Genomic DNA, 26515 nt, shown 5'->3' with positions numbered 1-26515 from the left:
CTCTATTATGGGCCTAATGAGTAAGGAATAAAGGGGCATAATCACCTCCTTGGATCTGGATGAGAAACCCTTTGTGATCAGGTGTGCCACATAGAAGGATTTCCTGACCGTTTTGGCTATGTGGTTATCAAAGGAGAGCATGCTATTTACTTGGGTACCCAGGTCCCTAATTACTTCTTCTGTACTTAGTGGATTCCCATCTATGTGGTAGTTTGTAGGTACTTTGTTTTTCCCAAATGGGATTACTATGCATTTTTTGGCATTTAGCTTGAGGCTGTGACTTTGACACCAGGTGTTTGTCTCTGTGAGACCCTTTTGCAGGATGCCTGTGTCAGCTGGAGAGTCAATTATTGCACCCAATTTACAGTCATCTGTGAACTTGGTTAGCCACAGTCCCTCCGCCTTTGCCTGTACTTCGGAGAAATATATACCGAACAGGAGGGGTCCTAGGACTGAGCCCTGTGGGACTCCGCTTGTGACTGGTTTAGAGTCAGACATGGCGCCTGCCACTCTTACTGTGTGGGTTCTGTCTGAGAGCCAATTGGCAACCCATCTCTTGACATGGGGGTTGATATTTAAGCTGGTGAGTTTATCTATGATTCCTGAGTGTGGGATGGTGTCGACCGCCTTAGCGAGGTCCAGATATGCTGTGTGGACCACCTTCCCTTCATCTATGGCCTTGGTGACTGTTTCGAAGAAGTCAACCAAGTTCAGGAGGCAAGATCTGCCTTTAACAAAGCCGAATTGGGTGGGGTCCACTGTCTGGAGGTTTGCAATGTCCCTGTTAATGAGCTCCATGATAATGCGTTCCATGGCTTTGCAGACCAAGCTAGTCAAGCTTATAGGGCAATAGTTCCCAGGGTCAGTTGTGGCACCACCTTTGTGGAGTGGTACGACTGTTGCTGTATGCCATTCTTTGGGTACATAGCCTGTAGAGAGACTGAGTTTGAATAGTGATTTGAGATGGGGAGGTTAGTTCATTTTGAAGCTCGTGTAAGACACAACCTGGGATAGCATCTGGTCCCATTGATGCTGTGTTTTTGGCCTTTGCAAGGGCTCTTTACTTGTGTGTCTGAGATATCTGGAGCACCACATTCTTCTGGGATGGGTGCTAGCCCCTTTGGTGGAGAGGGGGGGTGAAGTTTGCACTGAACTTGTCAGCCAGGATGTTGGCAATGGCGGTTGGTTCAGTGTATTTATGGCCATTATGCACTAGCTCGGAGCATATCTGAGAGTTTGCCCCTAGACTCTTGACATAGGTAAAGAAGGCCTTGTGGTGATCCTTAGAGTCCTTGGCTATTTTTCTTTCGAAGTTGGCCTTGGATGATTTAATGAGGGAGCGCAGTTTTTTACTTATGTTAATCAGAGATGCCTTCTTATTTTGGGATTTTGTTCTATCTTGCAGGACTTTCCTCCTTCTGTTGTAAAGTTTATTTATGCTGGGGTCCACCAGACTGGCTTCCTCTTTTTTGAGGAGTTGGTCTTGGTTTTACTTGGGATGGCTCGGTCCATGCATTTTTGAAGGCATTCATAGAATGCACTTGTAAAGGATTCTGCCGATGGGTCATCATTTTCCATTTGATTGGGAGCTTTGAAACTTCCCACCTCGGTCTTGAGGAGTGTGAAGTTGGCTTTAGAGAAGTTTTTTACCTTGATTTCCTTGACTGGGGGGGGGTGGGTCGGGATGTGGATGTCCAGTGTGATTAGTTTGTGATCTGATCTTACCAATGACGAGTTTACCTCAGGTGTGGAACATAGGTTCCCCATGTTGGTGATGACCAGGTCCAGTATGTTGTCACCTCTTGTGGGAGTGGTGACAAGCTGTTCAAGGGCGTTTGAGTTTATAAACTCAAGGAAGCATTGGGCTAGGGCGTTTGAGCTTGAGTAGTTTTCCCAGTCAATGTTTGGATAGTTGAAGTCACCCAGTAGCATGGTGTTGGGTAGAATCTTCATACTTTCTAATGTTCTCAGGAATGCTGCGTGAGGGTCCTGAGACAAGGTGGGTGATCTGTAGCAAGCTATAAATTGAACGGTCAATTTACCCGCTGTCAATTGCACTTGGATGGTCTCAGATTCCGCGTGCTGTGCTACTAACCTGGAGGTGTGGGTGTTCTTGATGAATATGGACACACCCCCTTCTTTTGTGTTCCGGTCCTGGTTTTGGGACCTAAAGGTATGGTAGGAGTTATAGCCTGGTAGTGCTGGGACGCTCTCTGGAGGCTTGAACCAGGTTTCTGTCACTGCACATACGTCAATTTCTTCCATACTAAGGAGAGCCTTGAGTGCGTGCATTTTGAGGTTTAGAATTCTGGCGTTGAGCAGCATTACCCTTAGTTTTTGTTTATTACTGTTTTTTATGGAGGCGGGTTTGTCTTTTGAGCCTTGCCTAAAAAAGGCAGTATTGGGGTGGCAAGAGTCTTGGCCAGTATTCGAAAGCCCAGGGGCGACAGGTGCAAGCCGTCTCTGGCAAAGCAACGTGGCTTGTCAAGCATGTCATCCCAGGCTGACAAGTACTGGATCCCCTTTGAATGACACCAGTAGTTTAACCAATTGTTGAAGCTGATCATTTTTTCTTCATATGCTGGCATCATTTTGGGTGAGGGCAGGATGCTACTCAGAATCAGAGTCATACCAGCCTGGGCTACATGTTCAGAGATCTCCTCCATGTCTCTTTTCATGTAGTCCAGGGAGGTATGTCTCAGGTCATTTACGCCAACATGTACAATGATAGAGTCATATTTGTACTTGTTGTGGAGTGACCTGAGTGCATGTGTTATGTGGTGGATTCTGGCACCCGACAGGCAGCTTATGGTAACCTTTTCCTTGTTCAGTCTAGTGAGTGGGACGTCTGTGTGCCTGATGATAGAATCACCAATTGCTAGTGTGTTAGGTGTGTTATTTAGCCTTAGGGGCTGTTTTTGCTTGGCACACTGATGTTGTGACGTATGTGTTACCTGGTTTCTGTTGTGGGGTGGGGGTTGCTTGGGTGTATGCTTAGGAGGTCTCTGTTGTTTAGGTAGGTTCTTACTTAGAGCCTCTGAGTATGTTTTTTGCATGTTTCTGAGAGTTGTTTTCTGGTGCAGCTATGGCTGGTCTATGTGAGTCTGGTAATGTGGTGCTAGTGTTGCCCTTCTCCTTGTGACTGGTTGATCCAGTAGTGGGTTGAGAGAGCTTAGCCTCCAGTTTGGCTGTGTAGCTGCATCTCTCACATATGTTTGTGTTGGTTGGGAGTAGGAGGGGGTTGTCTGTGTACATGAGGCAATTGTAACATTGCCTCAGGATGCCCAGATTCACCAGCTGGACTGGAGAGCACACCTGAAGCTGTCCCTTGAACATGCCTGAATAGATGGTTGGGACTGTATTGCTGAGTGGATGAGTAAAGAGCCTTATACTTCCTGAGTATAGGGCTGAAGTGCCAGCTGTAAGCTAGTGCTAGTTTTAGTGAGTTTTAGTAAGTGCCGGTCTTAAATTGCCTTATTTCTAGTGCTGGGTTGAAGTGTTTTAAGTTTCAAGGGAAAAACTGAAGTGCAGACTTCGTGGAGCTTGGAATAGTTTAACCACAGCTAAACAGCGCTGCGCGGTGCTCAAACCCACGCAAAACCAAGCTAAGCGGTTTTTATACCAGGGAGATCAAAAATGATAGAAATTAACCCAAAATGGCCAATGAGCTACAAGTTTCTGGGCTGAGACCACTCCTACAGGGACAGATAGGCTGCTCAGAGTTCCCTCTCTCACAGTGAACAAGGAAGCCACCTAATTATCCAAGTATGATATGGGCAACAGGAACCTTTACCAAAGTCCTGGATTCAGCAAAGCCTGAAAACTGGACTAGACTAGTTCAGAAAGGCGAGAAAACAAGGACTTTCTTTGTGTTTTTTTTTTTTTTTTCAGAAACAACAGAAATGCAGAGCTTAAATTACTTTAAATACACAGAGGAGGCTAGCACACTTGAGTGTGTAGCCTGCGACTATGTTACAGGTAACTTAAATGCAAAAATGACAAACAGCAACTTTTTTTCAAGTGCAACAAAGAAATAAGTACAGTAAGCAATGCAGATATCACTAGGGATCCATAGAAGTGCTGAAAAGCCGCATTTTTTTAGGCGGAATTAGCGTTTCAGGGAAACAACAAGCAAAAACAATACTTAATCAAGTCCAAAGTCTCTCTTTTGTCTCTCGGCCGCTTGTAGGACTCTGCAGGGCACAATGAGGAGCTTGTTGAGCTGTATACAGGCGCAAAACTGCACTAAGCGGTTTTTATACCAGGGAGATCAAAAAGGATAGAAATTAGCCCAAAATGGCCAATGAGCTACAAGTTGCTGGGCTGGGACCACTCCTATAGGGGCAGATAGGCTGCTCAGAGTTCCCTCTCTCACAGTGAACAAGGAAGCCACCTAACTATCCAAGTATGATATGGGCAACACAGGAACCTTAACCACAGTCCTGGATTCAGCAAAGCCTGAAAACTGGACTAGACTAGTTCAGAAAGGCGGGAAAATAAGGAATTTTTTTGTGTTTTTTTTTTTTCAGAAACAACAGAAATGCACACACACAAAAACACACACGTGTGTGTGTCTGTGTGTGTGTATATGTGTATATATATATATATATATATATATATATATATATCTACATATACTATATATATATATATATATATATATATATATATATATATATATATATATATAAAATCCACAAACGCTCCAGCACTGAAAAATAAAGAAAAATATAACAGCAGGAAAGTTCAACTGATTTTATTGGCAAATCTGCCCACAGATACACAGACCGGTGGCCGGTTTCGCTCTCAGCGTCTTCAGTGTGCGAAAGATCCCTGCAAAGGCCCGGATTATATCCCATAGTTGCTGCTAATATTTAAAGGTGCAGCTACTATTTTTAAAAAACTTTTTTGCATGTGTGACAGAATACCAAGTGCTGTGTCAAAAAACCCCAACATAGAAAACCTCAAATAATGATTTTACCCAAATATGCCACTAAGTGTAAAATTTATATCAAGCTATACTAATACTTATGTAACTATGAATACCTACTTATAAATGACTCAATTATTAATGTATAACCCCTGATTTTACCAATAACTAACCTGTGAAACTGAAATGTTAGATTAGTAAAGATCCAAATGTATATATAACCATAAAGACTTGATTCCAATATGCTCTTTAAATTAATCACCAATGGTCATTTAATCCTGGCTTAAACAAAGCACCTAAATTTACTATCCACCTTCTCTCTTTTTGTGTCAAAATGACATGTCTCCTATAATCACTTGTATTAGATACGTCAACCATATCCAATCCTATGAAAATAAAATGTGCTGTTGCATGTACTAATTTATGTTTGTATAAAGCACTCCTGGTGCGTTCACATTTTATATCACTAATATGTAGGGCAATTCTTTGTTTAATAGAACAAGAAGTTTGCCCCACATAAAAAGCACCACATTTCCACACTGCCATATATATAAGCCAGGTGCTATTACAAGTGATAAAGTGACGTATGTCAAAAACTCTTTTTGTATTGACTGAGGTGAAAGACTTAGTTTTTGCCATAACTTTACAATATTTACAATTACCACAGAAAGTACTCCCCACAGTGGCTGATTTGCTAACTCTATTCATTTTGCCTTTCTTAAATGTGGAAAAATACTGACCCAAGTTTTTACCTCTTCTATATGCATAATGACATTCCTTATCCACAAATCTACTGAAAAACCCATCAGATTTCAATATGTGCCAATGTTGAGCCAATATGTTTCTAATATGGAATGTGTTACTTCCATATGTTGTTATAAACCTTACATATTGACTACTATCCCTAGATTTTCTATCCATCAATAACTTAGTCCTATCCATAGAAGTTGCTTCATTATAAGCCTGATGGATTTGTCTGTTGCCATATCCCCTCCTTTGAAATCTATTCTTAAGATCCTCTGCTTGTCTTTGGTATTGACTATCAGAAGAACAAATTTTCCTTACCCTTTGAAATTGGGACTTTGGTATATTTTGGATAGTGTGAGGTGGGTGGCAGCTATTTGCATAGAGAAATCCATTCTTAGAATATGGTTTTCTACATAAATCAGTATACATAGTTCCAGCATCAGTTTTTCTAACTGTGACATCCAAAAATTGGACCTCATTGATGTGTATACCACCTATGAACTTGATGTCATATCTATTAGAATTTAAATATTCCACAAATAACTGCCAATGTTGTTCAACTCCACCCCACACTACCCAACAGTCGTCCAAATATCTCCGTCACATTATCAATTTATCCTTGAAACAATCAGGAATTGTGTATATATATTGTACTTCAAGATACCCCATAAAGAGGTCAGCATATGTGGGGGCAAATGTTGCCCCCATAGCTGTACCCTTTATCTGTATATACCATCCATTATTAAATGTAAAGGTATTATGTTCCAGGACTATCTGTAATGTTTTAATCAAAAATTCCTGTTCTTGTACTGAAAACAAACCTGACTGTGACATCCAATAATGTACTGCCTCAATACCACCCTCATGTGGTATGGAGGTATACAACGACTGTACATCCAATGTACCCAAGTATTGTTCTTGTGTTACTACTATGTCATCCATCAATGCCAAAAACTGTTGTGTATCACGTACTCTTGCTGTTACATATGGCAACAGTTTTTTTAACTTATATTCTAAATACTCTGAAAGGGGTTCAGTTAAAGATCCCCTACCTGCCACTATTGGACGTCCCGGTGGATTTATGATATTTTTATGTACCTTAGGGACCATATAGAAGTATTGTGTTGTAGGGTGTTCCACTATTAACTGCCTCAATATTGACTGGTCAATGATGTGAGAATGACAAGCCTCCACTAAAAATGCATCTATCAGTTGTTTATGTTCCTGTGTTGGATCTGTTGTTAAACTCTGATAAAATTCCTCATTAGACAACTGCCTATTTGCTTCTTTTAAATAGTGCTCACGTTCCCAAATCACCACTGCACCACCTTTGTCTGCCCCTACTATCACTATATCAGGGTTATTCTTCAAAGATGTCAAAGCCTGTCTCTCTTCTGTATTCAAATTTTGAAAACCTACAGTAAAAATATCCGATTGCTTAAGATGTAAATCTTTGAGGATCACCTGTTCGAATGTTTTAATAGTACTGTGGTAGGGGGGCATAAATTGTGATTTCTTAAATTTAAAGCCAGTTGATTCTCCCATACCATAAGAGGAATCTTTGTTTGCATACCAATATTTTAAATTCAACTGTCTGCAGAAGCTTTTCACATCATTGACTATATCATAATGTGAGACAAAAAAAGAAGGTATATATCCAAGGCCTTTATTTAACACACTGAATTCACTGGAGGAGAACTCATTTTGGTAAGGTTAATGACCAAATTGTTGACATCATACAAAGAATCATATCTATTATGTCCATCTGAGTCTATAACAGCAACATGTCGGCTTGAAATTTCTGTTGCACCACTTCGTCCACGTCTACGATGTTTTCTCCCTGCCCTTCTAAAGGGATTTTATATACATCTCTGATGATGGTTCAGATGATTCAACCATCTCTGGTTCTGTGTCTGTATTGGACATGCTAGATGAATATTCTGAGCCACTGGTTGTCACCTCTCTCCTTCTTAATATAGATTTTACCCTTTTCCTTTTGGGCCTAGGGACCTGTTTGTCTTCGGTAAATCTCACTCCTTTCTTCTGTTTTTTCCAAGTATACATTTTTGCTTGTTGAAAATCTGTTACATCCCTCTGGTATTTTTGCATCTTCCTTTTTGCTAACTCTTGATCATATTTCTCAATATCAGCTAGATATTTGGCATGTAAATTGTTGTATTCTATAGTGTTAACAAATTTCTGAGTTGTTTCAAAACATTGCTCAAGTTTAACCAGTAATTCAGGCAATTGGTTTTCATAATACTCAACTAATAACTGTATAAACATTGTTGAAGCTGTTGCTTGTATTGTCCTCCATTTTTTCATAAAACCTTCATCTTGATTTCCCAAACCTGGTTCTACATAAACACGTAAGCCCCTTGGTATTATTTTAGCTGATAAGTAGGCTTTCAACAATTTACAATGCCATACACATGAGCGTACTCGTTTAGAGGCTTCTGTTAAAGTCATAAAACTATCAACTGCTTCTGCCGGTTTATTCACAGAAACTTGAGGAGCTGTAGTAATATTTTTAGCCCCTATAAAACATGCACTATCATCCTTGTCAGCTGTTAAGCTTTTGATATAGTTTAAAAAGTCCGTACCTTGTGCCATATCAGGGCTGATGTAAAAAATAGTTGCCGCTGTCGTCGTTTCCTCTGTTATAGAAATCCTGCGTTGCAAACAAGTAAATAATCCTTTAGACTCAATTTCCCACAGGAAATTGTTACAACACACGTACGTTATAGTCCCAGGTAAACCATTGATACCCAATATCGTTGTTTCCTTGTTGCGTGTAAATCCCGCTAATAAAACGCTCTATATTACACAAACAGTCCCCTGGCACTCACTATAATAGAAAATCTTCGAAGAAGGATTTTCATCATACGTGCATTGCAGTCCCAAAACAAACAATTAGTTTCCACTATCGTTGTTACGACTGTTATATCAATTCTGTTTTGCAACCAGTTTATTGTCCTTTTAACTCAATCCACATTGTTTTACAAACGGTCCCCAGGCCCTCGCTATTGTGAGAATCCTCGGGAAAGGGTACCAGCATACACACAGACACACACACACGTGTGCATTTTTGTGTGTCTGCATGTGTGTGTATGATTACATTTTGTAATAGACCTCTATTATCAGGGCAGTGTCAGTATGTTTGTGTGAAAAAAAATATTATCACCAGTATCATGTATGTACACACTATATTCTTTGATACACATAACTTTTCTGGCTAAAAGTAAAACTCAAAGTTAACAACTAATTATCTTCTAAAAATCAGATGTGACATACATCACTGAACATCTGTTAACATTTATAGCCCTCAGATCTTTGGATGTAAAGGGGGAGCTTGACATAGTTATAATGGAGGAACACATTCTAAACATCTGCCCCATAACCCAATTAATCTAAAACAGGCTCTGCTCAGACATGTGGACAGAAGGACAGTATATTTTGTGAAAGGGCTTTGGACAGCATGGGCATTACGTCCTTAACTTACCTGCACAAAAAGTAACTATCACTTGTCTAGGGACAGAACTTTCTAGGAGGAACATATTAGAATGTAATATTGTGTTCATTCTTTTTTTTATTTTCTCATGACCAAACATCAGATGTGTATACAGATGGCTATTATCTTTGTAGTTATGGATAAGAAAGCATACCATGAATATACTGTAGATGAGACATCAGCAGGTTTGAAATATATTGTTTCAGCCAATTGCTCTTTTACATTCATCTCAGTCTAACATCAAAGTGGAAAACAGGAGGTGGATGTGTTTTGGGGTTGGGATAAGGGGGAATGGGGTGTATATGTATGACAGTAATATTTGAAATATATGTCTGTGGCCATTTGTACATTCATTTTCATCCCAATATAACACCAAAAGAGTAAAAACGGGCCGATAATTTTTTTGATGGGGAGGCAGGCAAAGTTCCTAGATATGATTTATGCATCCTCACAACATCTATTTTCACTTTAATGGGAAATACTAGTTTGTCATCTTTTTGCATTACATGTTGGATACAATTTGCTTCCTCCTTGAGAGAAAAAAAAATGACTGAATGTCTTTCCTTACTCATAGCTTTTGTTCAGGCTATCACTTGATCCAAAGCTAAGAAAAAACTCTAAAATATACCACACACATCTAGATCCCTATCACTTGTGGTGAATTAGTGCTCCCCAGAACCCTGGATTAATTCAGTTACTTTCTCCTCATTATTATAGTACAGTTTTTACCAGTGAGGATGTGTTCAAAGAATGAAGGAGAAAGCTGAAGAATAAGGAAATCATGCGTTACACTGAGAGTTGTAGGAACCAATGTGCAGCAGGTGAAGGAGGGCGGATGACATGGAGTTCTTCCTTAATGGCATCATTTCACCTAAAACCAGTTCTGTTGACTGCAGTCAGACACTTGAGGTATATATAGGTTCATAGGTTCATAGGTTGGTACCAGGCTATCGGCCCTAGGGCTTATACAAGCCTAGACAAACAATTCCCCGGATATTTCTTCCCACAATACTTACTTCCCTGGACCCCTCTCTAGCAGGCCATCTGACATGATCCCCGGGGTGAAATTCCTATCTCCCATCTAATCGTCAATACTCCTTTTGAAGAGGGCCAAGGAGGCGCTCTGCTTGACATGTATGGGCAGTCTATTCCAGAGTATGGGGAGTCTCTGGGTCAGGAACCTTTTCCTCCAGCATGTTTTGTTCATTGTGATGACAAGGTTTAGATCCCTGGAGTGTGTGGCTCTGAGGGATTGAGATTTCTTTAGGTGGAGCATGTCCAACAGCTCAGGGTTTGACATGGCCTTGTATGTTAAGCAGAGATCGCCTCTGAGTAGATGATATGCCACAGAGTATAGCTGGAGATTTTTTAGATGGTCAGCATAGGGCATCTGCTTTAGGCCTGTGATTCTTTTAGTGAGGTATTTCTGCGGCCTTTCCAGCTGTTGCAGATGTCTTGTGAGGTGCATACCAAATGGGGCATTGTACTCTATAATGGGTCTAATGAGGGATGAATACAGTGGGACAATGACCTCCTTTTTTCTGGATGAAAAGCCCTTAGTGATGAGGTGTACCACATAGAAGGATTTCCTAACTATTGTGGCGATGTGGTTATCGAAGTTGAGACCACTGTCCACCTGTGTCCCTAAGTCTCTCATCACACTTTTGGTGTTTTGTGTACTGCCACCTATGTGGTGATTCATGGGTACATGGTTTTTCCCAAAGGGGATAACTATACATTTCTTGGCATTAAGCTTGAGCTCATGGCTCTGGTACCAAGCATCTGTTTCTGTAAGGCCCTTTTGTAGAATATCCACATAATTTGGGTGTTCAGTAATGGCTTCCAGTTTGCAGTCATCTGCGAACTTTGTTAGCCAGAGTCTCTTAGTGTTGGCCTTTAAAAATGGAATGTGCTGCAGTGGGACTCGAACCAGGAATGACTGTTCGTAAAGCAAATGCTTTGCCCACTACACTATTGCTGTACTGTATATAATCAATAAAGTGGCTAGAATGAGTTGGAACTGAGGCAGTCTGTGGATAATTGTGACTGATTTCAAAGCTACTTTGCCCGCTTACTAATGTTACTAACCCAAAACATGAACCTTACCTTAGAAAAAAACTTTTTGTAACACTACCACTATTCCAAATGTGTTTTAGATTTTTGTGATAGGATCACAAAAAAAAACTGTTTCTTTTTATGATTCATTTTTTTTTTGATATGTTGATTTTGAAAATGCCAGCATCTATCAATTAAGTTTCAATCTGTTCTTGTTATTTATATATATATATATATATATATATATATATATATATATATATATAAAACAACAACAGCGGCACAAAGCTTACTCAGCATATTAAGCCTACTTCCTCACATTTCATAAGGAGTCACAAAGTCACAGATACTGAGCCCATAGGATGGGCATTGACCCAACTAAGCATTCTTGTTATAGATGAGTCAGTTAAGACATACAGATGTACCTCTTACCAGGCTGAGTGAGGAAAGACTGATGGTTAGTTGCTTGCCTGGTGCCAGGAACCATCAGATCACATGTGCACGCATGTCCTTGAATATCAAATCATTCTTTCTGGTATTACTGTTTTGAGGTGTTCCTCCCTGGACGATATGAAGAGAGATGTGATACAACTCTCAGACTATGTGTCCAAGGTAGGTATGAGCCTTGCATTGAGTAGCATTATACCTTCTCCAAGGATGATGCTGCAATATGAGAAAAGGTAATTGACTTCAGTAATTAGTTTAGTTTTTGGTGTCATTCAAAAGGGGTCTAATACTTGTCAGCCCAGGAGAATATGATCGACAGACCTTGCTGCTTTACTAGGGATGGCCTGCATCTGTCTCCTCTATGGTTTTAATTATTGGCAAAGACAATGGGGGGTCATAGTGCCAACCTGATGAACCTACCAACATAACAAAACAAGCAAAGAATCATATGAAGATGTTACTGATCGGTGCTAGCAGCCTGGGCAGGCAACACCACTCCTATGAGCCCTTCTCACCCTGGAAGAAACTGACATCTGTGTAGTGACTAGGACATGGCCTAAAATAGTGGGCAGCTCTCTGGCTGTGCAGGGTTATAATGCCTTCCACAAGTTAAGACCAGCTACTCCACACGGTTGAGGGAGGTGTCTCAATTTACATCCAGAAGAGACTCGCATCAAGGCTGGTAAAGCAGCATGATGCACTAGAGCATCTTCATGTCCAAATAACTATCAGTGTACAAAAGAAAGCCATAAAGCCTGTCTACAGAAACTAGAATCACTCAGCATTAAACACAATACTGTTTTTCTAAGTGATCTAAACTATCCAACTATAGACTGGGAAACCTACATCAACACTAGTGCACAAGGAAAGACATTCCTGGACTTTGTCAATACAAACATCCTGGAACAATTAATCAGAGTACCCTCTAGGGGGATCAACATCTTGGATCGTGCCTTTACTGATATGTGGGAATCTTGCATCATCCCTTGTGTATCTTCATCACTTGTTAGGTCTGACCATAAAGCATTCTTTAAAACCTTCCATCCAAGGTACCTTTAGCAATTTCTTTAAGATAAACTTCCTACTCCTAAGTTATACATTGTTAAGCCTCAAATCCCTGCCAAGGCCAGTTAACTCCACTGATACACAGAAATGTATACCACCACACCATACCATCATGTAAACAGCACACAGATGTAGCTGTTCCACATACGAGCAAGTACAGGGCAAACCCCAGAAACAAACTCACATGGTGGAACCATAACATCAATAAGCTTTACCATAAAAGAAAATGTATTTTGACCAAAATAAGAAGAAGAATTCACAGAATGTTAGAGGCCTTGTCACTGAAATAAGCAAACAACTGAGGAGCTTAACAAAATCCACCAAAGTAAAGTATGAGGCTAAAATTGCTACCCAAGCCAAAGACAATCAAAATATATTTTTCAGTTATGTATGTAATCTAAAAAGCACAATGCAGCAATGCACTGAGCTAATTGTGAACAATGTTACCTAAACTGAGGCTAAAGATGTTGCTAACCTTCTGGTCGATAAATTTAGCTCTAACTTTAATTGTTTCTCCCCTCCATCTGTCCCTCAAGAGATACCTGAATTTGGTTCACATCCATCTATCACACAAGACTAATAGTGATATCAGAGCTAAAAATACTGCATTGATGGTTCCTGATAATATCCATGGCTGCATCTTCAATAGCATGAGGGATGATTTAGCCGCATTCCTAACAACACTGTTCAGTCTCCACCTCCAAACAGGACTGGCATTTGTATGTAACATAGTAATGACACAGCTGTACCATGGCTACATTAGAATTATATTACTAGCTACTGTTTGCCTGCTGTACCTATGCATAAAGGATAACTGAATAAATGTTATGATTTATTAAATGCTTTCAAAGAGTACGCTATCTTGTACTTCCCACATGGGGGGGCATTTTTTATACCTCTGCTATTTTACTATAACAACTCAGAAATCACATCACTTCAGAGAAAGTAGAATTGTCTGCAGATTGAATAATAAGGTAGCAGAGATGTGGGGGCACATAATGTGCATGGCAGAGTGCAGTGGGCTTCACCTGCAAAACACTTCTTTTCCATAATATTACTTTTTGTTTTGTTGCATGTGTATTGTTGGTTTCTTTTTCATTTGTTAGGCTCCAAAAATAAAAATTTTTGTATAACAAGAATTTAGTATTTTTTGTCAATTAGCAATTTATTCAGGTTGCATTTAATAACTTCCCACACTAACATAGTATGTAAAATACTGAGAAAGGTTCTTCATACATAACGTCCCTCCCTATGTAAGCCGATGTGAATAATAATAATAAACAAAAGATACAAAGCAATTTAACTGATATCCACCACTTCAAAAAAGTATATAATAGCAGTGCTAATAACGACAATGATAATAATAAGCAGAAATACAATGCAATTTAACCGCTAGCTTATTTTATAAGTGCAATAATGTCCTCCAGGGTGGATGCTACCAACTGTCCTTCCAGGGGTAGTAACACCCTCCTCCTGCAGCATCGAGTATGCCAACACCTGTGGGAGTGCAATAATTCTCTAATAATAGCCATCTTGTTGGGCATTTTTGTTTGTGTAGTACTTTGTGTTAGATTATATTCTGCCTGAATCTCCCATATTTAAAGCTGTGACATGGTTCATATGGCCTTAATTCAGTTTAGTAGCAGAAAAGAATCTTAAGGGATGATCAAAGTTCCTTGCTGCTCATGTCCAAAACATAGTATCAAATAGCAAAACACAGCTACATCCGCATTTAGAGTTTACATTGATATTACTGATGTAGCAGTCTAGCATGAAGACATTACTCCCTTATTGCTAATTTAAACACTACAATCTCATTAGTAGCAGTAGTATTAAAGCTCAAAATTGTATTTTTTATATTTATTTATTATTCTTGTGCATGACATGCTCAGACACAGTCCACATGCTTTTGTGTTGTGTTTAATGGCATTTAAGAAACATTACTACATAAAATACACATCTGGGTCTCTAGCATGCCTATACACAGAGATCATGCATAAAAAGAAAGTTAGTAACTGCAACCCAATAAAATAAAACAAATGAATACTAACTACAAAGACAAGCTAGACCTGAGAAAATCATGCTTGAAAAACACTATAACAAACAGCAATTTATTCCACTATTCTTGTAGTCCTAATAGTAATGCCTCCTCAGTTTATTCTCAGAAATGTATAACTTTATCTGCATAATCAAAGAAGACCATTAAGGTATAAATGCCAGTTCCCTACCTGCTGAAAAGTTCAGGGATGTTAACAAAATGCAGTATTTCATTTCATAAGAAGATGAAAATTAACTACAGAGATTAAAATGCATTGGTCGGCATATGTTTACTTACTCCATGGAATGCATTTGAATAGGTATAATGACAATTCTTAAATGTTTGAAAATATGCAACACATAGATAATTTGTGATAAGAAGATATTACAATGTATTGGTTGACTTTGTAAGCAGGTTTATAGAAGCAGATTCAGATGTTTTTTTTTTAGTGCCAAGAAAAGGCATAGCTCATCAACTTGTTAGTTGTGAAGTTCTTTAAGGCCATTCTTTCTCCAAAAAAAAATGTTAAGAGCAAAATTTCACAGATTTTGTGCTTAAAGAAATGAGACACAGATAAAATCACTACTGAGTATATAACTGATCAAGATATCTTCAGTGATTTCTAGGTGCCTATCTCCATTTGTCTACTTACTTTGCAGAAAAAAGCAATGACCCAGAACAAATCGTTATTGATACTATTAAGTCATCTAATTCAACCCTCTTGAAAAGCTATGCTTCTCCCCGAAGATGCTTTGTGATAAATGTAATTAAGAATTAGTTGGCATGGTGCATGTCCCATGCCTGTATAATAAACCTCTCTGAAATAATGCTAAATAATGAATTCTGCCCCTGTGGAAAAACTAATTCATTTCAGTGAATTTAATAAATGTTTTCACATCAGAGAATGGTGCATAAAAGTCATCCTGTAAATTTCAGGCCCTGACTTAATCACATCCAATGTTATACATGTAAATCTCATTGGCACTGGGTCAATGCAGGTGCTTCATTTATTTAGTCAGTAAATGACTCCTTTTCATGCAAATAAAACTGATTTAATAAGGATGTCTTTCCAAGGAATTCATGAGTTCATCATCAGTGATGCCATCAAAATGTCTTAATCTGTAGAATAAAACTGTAAAAGAAAATAATGAGCATTAGATAACTGTTTGTAATATTTTATTGATATCAATTATTTCTGTTTTACAGATGGTATATATATATATATATATATATATATATATATATATATATATATATACACAGATATATATATGAGAGAGAGCTGGAAAGAGAGGTTTATGGTACATAAAAAGCACACTCAGAATTTTGTCCTCCTATATAAAAAATTTTGAAGGGCAGAATTCTCAAGGTAAAGCTCTTTGTGGAAATCAAGTGACTTCTGGAAGGGGACAGGTTCCTTTGTACCCCTCCCGCACAGGGGAGACTGTGCCCCCTACACCCCTGCTAACATATGGAGAAAAGAGAAAACTCCCCTAACACTGGTATTTAGCAATCTAGATGAAATATTTTCATTCCATTCCACTCCCTTTTTCAAATGTTATTTTGTTTGATAATTAATCTAAAATGCATTTGATAAGACTATACTTCAACCATATATGGGTGACCCATATATATATATATATATATATATATATATATATATATATATATATATATATATATATGTGTGTGTGTGTGTGGGTGTGAGTGTGTGCATGTGTGTATGTGTACATAGTTCAAGGGTGTAGCAAGACATACTCTTTTTACTCTACTGATACAATATTCTAAACATTAACTAAAATACTTGGCATTTTTAGGCCATACTATGTCCATAACTGTCTAAATGAATGCCTCCAATAAGAGTTACATAGACTGGAAAAAATATTATATGTAATGGTCTTTGAGGAAAAGTGATGCAAACATTTGTTATGTGCTGGGGGTGTTAATGTGTCAACTTTAAATGCCATGTAGGTTGGGGGGGTAGCAATAAGCTTACATGGGTACAAAATTAAATTCTCTGGATATATGCCTAGTATAGTTAGATATATGATTACATTTTAAATGAAGTAACATATATGAATGCAGTACTCCCAGTGTGCAACAATTATGGATGCACGTACTCACAGACAGTGTACAACAATCATGGCTACTTGTATACACAGACAGTGTGCAAAAATCATGGCTGCATATACTCACAGTATATAACAGTTATGGCTGCATATACTCACAGACAATGTATAACAATCATGGCTGAATGTACACACAGACAGTGTGCAACAATCATGACCGCATTAACTCAGTGTACAAAAATCATTACTGCATGTAATCACAGACAGTCAGCAATAATCCTGGCTGCATGTACTCAGTGTACAACAATCATTGCTACTTGTAATCACAGACAGTGTGCAACAATCATTGCTGCATTTAATCACAGACAGTGTACAACAATCATGGCTGCATATACTCACAGACGGTTTACTATCATAATCTAGAAAATGGGTCGGTCAAATGCTCTCAATGTCAATGTGAAATCTTGAATTCTGAAATGTGTAAAAGGCAGAACACTGGAAATGACATAACCAAAATCCCTGGCTCGATGAGTTTGACATAGCAGCAGGTGATGTCACTCACCCATGCTATGCATATTAACGTACCATTACACTCTACAGTAAATGGTGCATTAATTGTCCTATTTTGTGGGGGGGGGTATGTCCCCCTGAACCTCACACCCCCTGCACATTAAATATAGCAAATCCGAGATCGCACTACAGTAAGGAAATGGGCCAATTCTCTGTTTCTCAATGAACCACAACTTCCCTGCACAATGTCGAACCCAGACACTCAAAATACACTACCCATTCTCTGCAGTGTAGTTGATCGATTTTGGTTCAACATTCTGCTGACTTGACAACTGCAAGTCGACCACATGCCAGTCGACCAATGCAGTTTTCAAGTTTTGATTGTAAACCCTCATAGACAGCGTGCAACACTCATGGCTACATGTAATCATAGACAATATACGACAATCATGGTTGGATGTACATACAGGACAGTGTGCAACAATGATGGCTGCATGTACTCACAGTGTACAACGATCATGGCTGCAAGTAATCACACACAGTGTTCAACAGACATGGCTGCATATACTCATAGACAGCATGCAACAATCATGGCTGCATATACTCACAGACAGTGTGCAACAATCACGGCTGCATGTGCTCACATACAGTTTACAGCAATCATGGCTGCATGTACTCACAGACAGTGTATAACTATCACAACTTTAGCTGAACAGACAGTGCTACTACATTCCTGCAGTACTAAGACTACTTCACGGCTACCCTATAGTCAGTGATCATATAGAACTGTAGAACAATGGAGTTCCATTGCCTTTCTAAGTGAATGAACTGAATAATGTAAGGAGTGGGATGTTAGAAGTGTCCTTATCTTGAGACACAGAATGCACTGTGCAAAGGAAAAAAATACAGTAAAAAGAAAATTAAATAAAATCAGTATGACCACCAAAATCTGAGAATTTGGGGATAGAGTAAATTAGAAAAATATAACATCTAGTTACAGTGCCAGATGTACACTAGTGCTACATAAATCAAGATGAGGTAAAACTATTTCTGATTACAATGGTCTTTTAAGCCAGAATATCTGTTTGCTACACTTTCCTTAAAACTTTTTGCATGTTTCAAGCTCCTTACTATATTGCCGGAGATGGCATGTGTCTCAAGGTGGTTTAGATTCTAGTCTTTCTCATGTAATACCTTAACTCATAGGCCATCATTTATGTTTAATACTAGCAACACTGTGTTGCAGATTTGAAAAAATCATAATAACATTTGCAATATTTTTGGAGGAGTGCTGCAGCATGTGTCATTGTTATCCTTATGGACTACAAATAACAATTATGACCATATATGACTACTATGTAATATATCACTTCACGCATTTCATCGTGTGCTGACATGCTGTTTTTTCCCATCAGTGGTATTGTTGGTTGAATTTGGTAATGGTTCAATTTCATTAGACTAGCTGTTGCATAATTACATGGTTTTCCCCCTTTATTTGAGTTTGCTGATCCTAGAGTTAGCTTACTTCATTTCTGGCTGTATGAGGCAGAGTCTCCACATGGGGAGTCTGGAGATGAAGTCCCCCCAATGTAAAAGTCGTTTTTTGTTTTTCTTTTGGCAATCAATAATATAACCTATTGGTTTCATTTGTGATTGTTTTTTTAATGATGTAAGTGGCAATTAAAGGTAACCACCAATGAGTGTATTCGATGTTTTGTGTTTCGATCAAACTTGCAGACAATTGTTCATTATAAAGTCCCTGATCTGTAGACTTGTCTCTGTGATAATGCCAAGAAAAAAAACAGCTGTCAATACCCAACGCTTTGAGTATTTCAGGTATCCTAAATAAGTGGCTCAGTTTTAGAAAGTGCGCTTTAATAATGACAATTGTATAAGTAAAGAAGTTAAGTAGGCCAATGTAATTTTTGAGTACATTTTCAGAATATTCTTGCTCTGATCTACAATCTGAAGGAAAATCATGAGACTATGTACGTAGCAGTGTAAAAATGTCTGCACACAGCTTCTTAAAGCAGTTTTGTGATAGTAAGATAACACTTAAATGATTTACATTACTAGAAAAAATATTAGACACTGTCATTTGCATTAACAGAATGGCTATGTTGCACCTTATAAATTATAAATACCACCAAAGGTTACAAGAATATGTTTGGCAAAAGCAATGCAGTCTCATAACTTGATAGTTATCAAGAAGCTTATCAACAGATTTTCTCACAGTCCCGACAGGACCTTCATGTTATGAAATTGATATTGTCATTACACTTTTGAAATCCAAAGTGTGATTCAGGAGTTGCTGTGTGCATTTACTGCTGGATATATTCACCATAGCTCTCAACTGAATAAGAGACAAATCTCAACAGAATCAGGGACAAATCCTCAAATAATCAGGGACAATCAGGGATATTTTTTAAATATTTATACTATTAGCTTGAAACATTTGCAGAATAAGAGAATGTGGATTAATATAGATTTTCTGATGTAAAACGTGTATAACTCTGAATTACTATCATTATTTATTAAGGGCAATTCACCATCTTTTCTTCAGCAGTCACCAGTTTTAATATGGGATTAAGAGGGACAGACCTACAATCGGAGTTTAATCAGGGACGTCCCTGAAGATCAGGGACAGTTGAGAGATCTGATATTCATTCATTCTCATATTTCTCAAATAATCCAATTCAGGGTACTAGTTTAAAGGTTCATAGGCACTTTCTAGGCTATTGATCTGTGATGATCTTGAGAAACCTAGCTTTACATTCCCATGATAGTTTTTAGCCCTTACATTTTTATGCAAATAACCAAGATATAGACCAAATAAGGATGTGTTGGGAGATTTACACATTTTGAACAGTAGAAAATGGTGCAGTGTTATATAACACACTAGGAACAAGATAAATGATAATGCCAAGGAAGGTTTGCTATTGGTTAAATGCAATGCTTTTTGACCCTCTAAGAAGACTTCATCAGAATAAAATACACTTTAATAAACACACTTATATAGCAGTCTACAATCATTTCATTGATTAATCAATAAATGAATAAATGAATGTTAAAATAACATTCTGCTCTTCTTAAAGCTACAGTAAACTCTTTCATAAAATTTCATACAACTAACTCTTATCCTTTTAACTATGAACAAGATTAACTACAAGATTATCTAAAATAGATTTACATGTTTCCCCCACCCATGAGGGACATGTATGTAAACGCGGGATGAATTTGTGGTTACGCCTCCATTTGTCCAAATTACATGGGAATATAGTAAGAAAAGTACATTGCTTTATGCAGAGTGGAAGACATTTCCAAAGAAGCAGCATTCTCTGCAATACAAACATATCCCTCCAACATGTTCTTTTTTTTTCGCAGAAGAGATTAAGATCCCTGGCATGGTCATTTATGATATCATCAGACTTGCAAGTATGTAATAGGTCAGAAAGTATAGGGTCTGTTAAGCCTCTATACACAAGGCAGAGGTCACCTCTTAGCAGTCTGTATGATACTGAAACAGGGACAAGGCTTTGTAATGGTATGCATAAGGATTTATGCTCTTGAATTTTTGTGTGAGAAAAATTGCAGTCTTTCCAGTTATGACAAGTGTTTGGACAGGTATATACTCAAGGATCAGCCTAATGAGAGCTGTGTACAGTGCTATGGTTACATCCTTTGACCTGGACAACATACCTTAAGGTTTATATGCTGTGGAATAAAAAAAGGACTTCCTTACACTCTATATCCATCAGTACCACCTGCTTTCCTACAAATGACATGAATTATGGCCGGGATGAAATAGTATGATAGCACTTTGGTTCCTAACTTCTAAGACCTTCAAACCAGTGACAGTTTCCTATAACCCTGACTACAGGACCAACTTTCAGGGGGATACTGTTGATGATATACTTACAAGGGAAGTTATGCTCAACAAAGGATACTATTATACATTTCTTGGCATCAGCTATTTGCTTTGGACAGGCCTTCATGGAGGATCTTGGTGTCTCTGGGGAGTTAATGATGATACCAGGTTTACAGTCATCTGTAAACCTGTTCCACCATAAACCTTTAATATTTACTTTGACCTGCAAGAAGTAAATACCAAAGAGGAGTAGCCTAAGTTCTTTTGGAGGATGTAGAGTCCTCACCCTACATTTTAGGGTTCTGTTTGTGAGCTAGTGAGCAATCCAATGAGTTACATAAGGATTCACATTTAGCTGGGTGAGTTTATCTACAAAAGCAGAGTATGAGATGGTGCTGAATGGCTTTGTGAGGTCTAGATACTCTGTGTGTACTGAAATGCCCTCATCCATTCCTTCAGTAACCTCACCAATGAAGTTAATCAGGTTAAGTAGGCAGGATCTATCATTGAAGTACTTGAACTGGCTTGGATGGTGATTTTGTAACTTACCTATGTCCTTAGTTTTAATTCCATAGTAATCCTTTCCATAACTTTACAGATGAGTCTGGTCAGGCTTATGTATCTATAATTACCTGTGTCTGTTGACACTCCACCTTTGTGTGAGGGGATGATTGTTACAGTCATCCATTCATCCAGCACAAATCTTGCTTGGAGGCTGATACCGAAGAACCTCTGTAGGGGGTCGAACAAGTACTGCTTCAGGCTGACCAATAGGCAGCTCGGTATATTATCTCGTCCTATACAAGTAATGTTTGTAACCTTGGATAGTGCCTTAAGGATTTGTTCTTGAGAGACTTGAAGGGAGTTGTAAATATGGCCATGTGCTTTGAGAGGGGGAGAGGAGGGTAAAGATTGAGCTCAGCTTATATGCCAGTTGATTGGCTATAGCCTCTGGATCTGAATGTGTGATGCAATTTACTATTAGCTCTGTGCAGTGCTGTAAATTATCTCTTGAGGTTTCTAACATAATTAAAGAAGGCTTTGTAGTTATCCTTCACCTGAGTGATTGTTTTTACCAATTATCTGGCTTTGGTTGGTCTGATCTGGAGTTCCCTAATAAGTATTGTAAGAGTGTTTTTGGCAACATAAGAGTCAAACTTATTTTTGAGTGCACTAAGTTTTTTTTCTTTTATTATGCAGCTTGTTTATATTTGGGTTCCACAATAGATGTGGGCAGTACACAGACATCAAACTCCTATCACATTGCATGAAAGTTCTGGAGAGGGTGATAGAAAAATAGATACGCAGAGCAGTAGAGTGTAAGATGTGAGATGAGCAGTTTAGATTCAGATCAGGATGCAGCATAATTGACCCGATGTTTGCAGTGAGACAGATACTTGAGAAGAAGGTAGAGATGAGGAGAGAGTCCAACTGGGCAGTCCCAGACTTGGAGAAAATATATGACAAGGTCCCAAGAAAGCTGATCTGGGCAGTACCGCGGTGGTTTGAAGTCCCAGAAACATTGATAGAATTAGTGCAGGCTATGTACAAGGACCCGATGACTCAAGTATGAACAGTGTTTGGCCTCACAGAGGGGTTCCCAGTGGGAGTGGATGTATACCAGGGTTCAGATCTGAGCCCACTGCTGTTCATACTGGTGATGGACTACATTAGCAAACAGGTCAGATGGGACAGATCAACAAAGTTGCTGTATGGAGATGATGTGGCATTACAGGCAGACTTTGAGCTAGAAATTCAGCAAAGGATAGGAGAATGGAATGCAAAACTGAAGGCAGATGGGATGAAATTAGCACAAATAAAGCAGTGGTAATGGCAGCAAACTGGGGAAATCAGAAGAAGCTGAGAATAGAGATAGAAGGGAAGATACTGGAACAGGTAAACAGCTTCAAGTTTTTGGGAGGGTTGGTTGAGCAGAAGGGAAGTCTGAATGAAGAGGTCAAAGCTAGAATCAGAGGGGCTTCAGCCAACTGGCATAGAATGTTAGGTGTAGTTTATGACAGAAAAATGCCAATGTACAAGACAGTGGTGTGAACAGTACTACTGTATGGGACAGAAACCTCGGTAGTAAAGGCAGAACTGTTGAAGAAGCTAGAGGTGATGGAAATGAAGTGCCTGAGAAGGCTGGTAGGATGGAGTCTATATTGAATAATCAAAATTGAATTCACCGAACGGTATTTACATCAAAAATACTATTCTGTGAATTCTGAATATTGTGATCAAGTACAGTGAAGATTGGAAAATTTGCCCTTTCCTCATTGTAATGCGATCTTGGAGTTGGTATATATAATAACCGGGGGGGGGGGGGTGAGTGAATTCGCTGAATGGTATTTTCAATGTGGGATAGATGAAGAAATGAGGACATAAGAGCAGAAGCCAAAGTAGCTACAATTGCAGAAAAGATCAAAGAGAACAGATTATGGGGTTTGGACACATGCAGAAAATCAGAAGACAATCTAGTGAGGAAGATTTAGGAAAGATAGAAGAAGGTAACAGGAAGCGAGGACATCCAGCAAAAAGGTAGATGGATTGTGTGAAAGAAGATCTGTGACAGTCAGACATGAGTGTTAAAGAAGACAGGAGTGTGGCACTGAATTGAAATAGTTAGCGACTGTTAACATGATACCCTGACCCCACGTAGAAAAAAATGGGAAAAAGGGGTCTGATGATGATGATGATGATGATGATGATGATGATGAATAGATGTTTATTTTTAAATTTGGTGTTGTATTTAATTTGAATGGGACAACTGTGTCTATGGAGCTATTTAAATTTGCATAGAATTTGGCAGCAATGCATTCTGCTAAAGCAGTGTGGTCATTGAGTTGGAAGAGGATTTTGAATTTATCCAGATCATTATTCAGTTTTAGTACAATAGCCTTAGCATAATTGCTAAATACTGAGGTATTAGAATATGCTTTCAGATTCAGTCTTTTAATCAATATGACTGATTTATTGTCCATTTTAACAGAGGAGGAAGTTACAGTTGGTATGGATCAAAGATTTCCCATACTGGTACGGACTAAGTCCAGGGGATTTTATCACCACTGTTTGGGATGTGGACTAACTTAACAAGAGTTTGTATTGATGAAGTTCCAGAAATTTCTCGGTATTTATGTTTGAGGATGTGTGTCTCCCAGTTAATGGAGGTATTGTTGAAGTCACCTAGTAGAGTTGTGTTTGGCTTAACACATAGGGACTCCATACTATTTAAGTAGGAGGTATGGACCAAGAGTGACATAACATGGGTCCTATAGTTAGTTATAATATGATAAGGGGTTTTGTTGACAGTAAGATGAACATGGAGGAGATTCAAGTCATTATCTAGTCTGTCGAGTGTGGAGGTAAAATTTATTTTAAGGATATGGAGCATCACCATACATATATATATATATATATATATATATATATATATATATATATATATATATATATATATATATCAAAGTGTTCCATGGTAAGGAATGCTTGTAGAGAGTGCAGTTTTTTTTCTAAACCTCCAAACAATGGGAAGAAATACCTTTATGTTATCTGGAGTCTGTTGTGCTATACTGGAATCTTTAGGAGGCTGATGTTGCCTAGAAAAGGTACTATGTGGCAGCCAGATATTCATAAATTATTAATGGCTGAAATAGCTAGACAGAGGTTTACCTTTTCTGTAGACAAATTTACAAACATCAGGTAGATTATCTACTAATTCTTTATCCAAAAGTAAAGTTTCTCATTGTTTACAAATCAAAGATTGAAACAAGTTGGTATTAGAACCAAAAGTAGTAATAAATGCCAATGAATTTGACAATTTAGTCTGTCTCACTTTATACCTCTCAATTGTAAATAGCATTGAGAATCAAAGTAAAAAACATTTTTATTAAGTACATGTTCAGTTAAACACAAAATAAAATAATTTAAACCAGTACTATATAAATTGGCATTATCAAGCCTATATTCTAATGACATCAGACCTGCCCAATGTAAAATATTTGTATATAATGCTTGGACATCCACTGTAGACATATACCGTTGTTGTTTCATCTGCACTGCAGCCAAAATATTTAAAAAATGGCCTTGATTCTTAATCTAAACAGATCAGTTAAAGGTTTAAGATAAAATGTTAAAAACTCTGACAATGGTTCAGTTAAAGAACCATATCCTATGGGCATAGGACAACCTCTATGTTTATTAGTTTTTTTTGTAATCTAGGCAGCAGGTAAAAATATTTAATATGAGGATACCTCACTGTTAATTCATGAACCACCTTTCTTGAAATATTTCCTTCTTCCAGTGCTAAATTTAAAAAAGTACCCAGTCTCTTTCTTGAATCACAAAGTAGGATCAAGTATCAGTTTTTCATAAAAGCTTGAATCAGTTAATTGTGTTAAAGCTTCTGTTTTGTATTGTTCCATATCCCAAACATCAATAGTGCCTCCCTTACTGGCAATATTAATAAATATATCTTTCCTAGGAGACAATTCCTTTAAAGCTATTCTTTGTGATAAATTCAGATTACAAAACACATGGAACTTATATTCAAAATGAAAATGAATATTATAAGGACAGATTTTTTTTCAAAAAAATGCCACATATTTATTCATGAGGGGTGAAAAATTAGAAGCTTTAAACTTAGAAATGAACCTAATTTCAGGTTAGAATTCCTACAAAAAGCTTAAACATAATTTACCAACTGCAATTCATATATTGGAGCAGTAGGAATAAAATTTAAACCCTTATTTAGAGATTTTTGGTCATGCAAAGATAAAAATATGAGATATTGGAAATCAAGTATATTGCAGTAATCTCCTTCTGACTGAGTATATGTCTAGACATAGTAAAACATTGTTGCAGTTTATTATGCTTCCTGCCTGCTCATTTATAACTGCTAAAGGGTATTAAATCTCTTCATAATAGCTGAGATTTGTCGAACATCTACATCATTGTCCAAAACAGTGAAAGACCTTTCTATGGCCACAAATTCAGTAAAATTTATGTCACCAACAAAACCCTGTTTAAAAGAAAGTCTGTTTCAATTGGGTCATATCTTAATACGGACACTCTGGTCAACTCTTGAGTTAAATTTCACTACTTTTTTATATTTTTTTTCAAGAAAATTGGTGATTATGAGCATAAGCATCACAATCCCTTGACATTTTTTAAATTTCTTCATCTTTAAGTCAGCTTACATGGATGCAAGGGAATCAATCAGTTGCTGAATGGATTGTGAAAAATTAGGATGGGTTTGATGCATAGCCACCACAGTACA

Source organism: Protopterus annectens, chromosome 4.part1 (assembly GCF_019279795.1).
Source record: "Protopterus annectens isolate FY-2018-M chromosome 4.part1, PAN1.0, whole genome shotgun sequence".
Lineage (NCBI taxonomy): Eukaryota > Metazoa > Chordata > Ceratodontiformes > Protopteridae > Protopterus > Protopterus annectens.
This window is presented reverse-complemented; position numbering follows the sequence as displayed.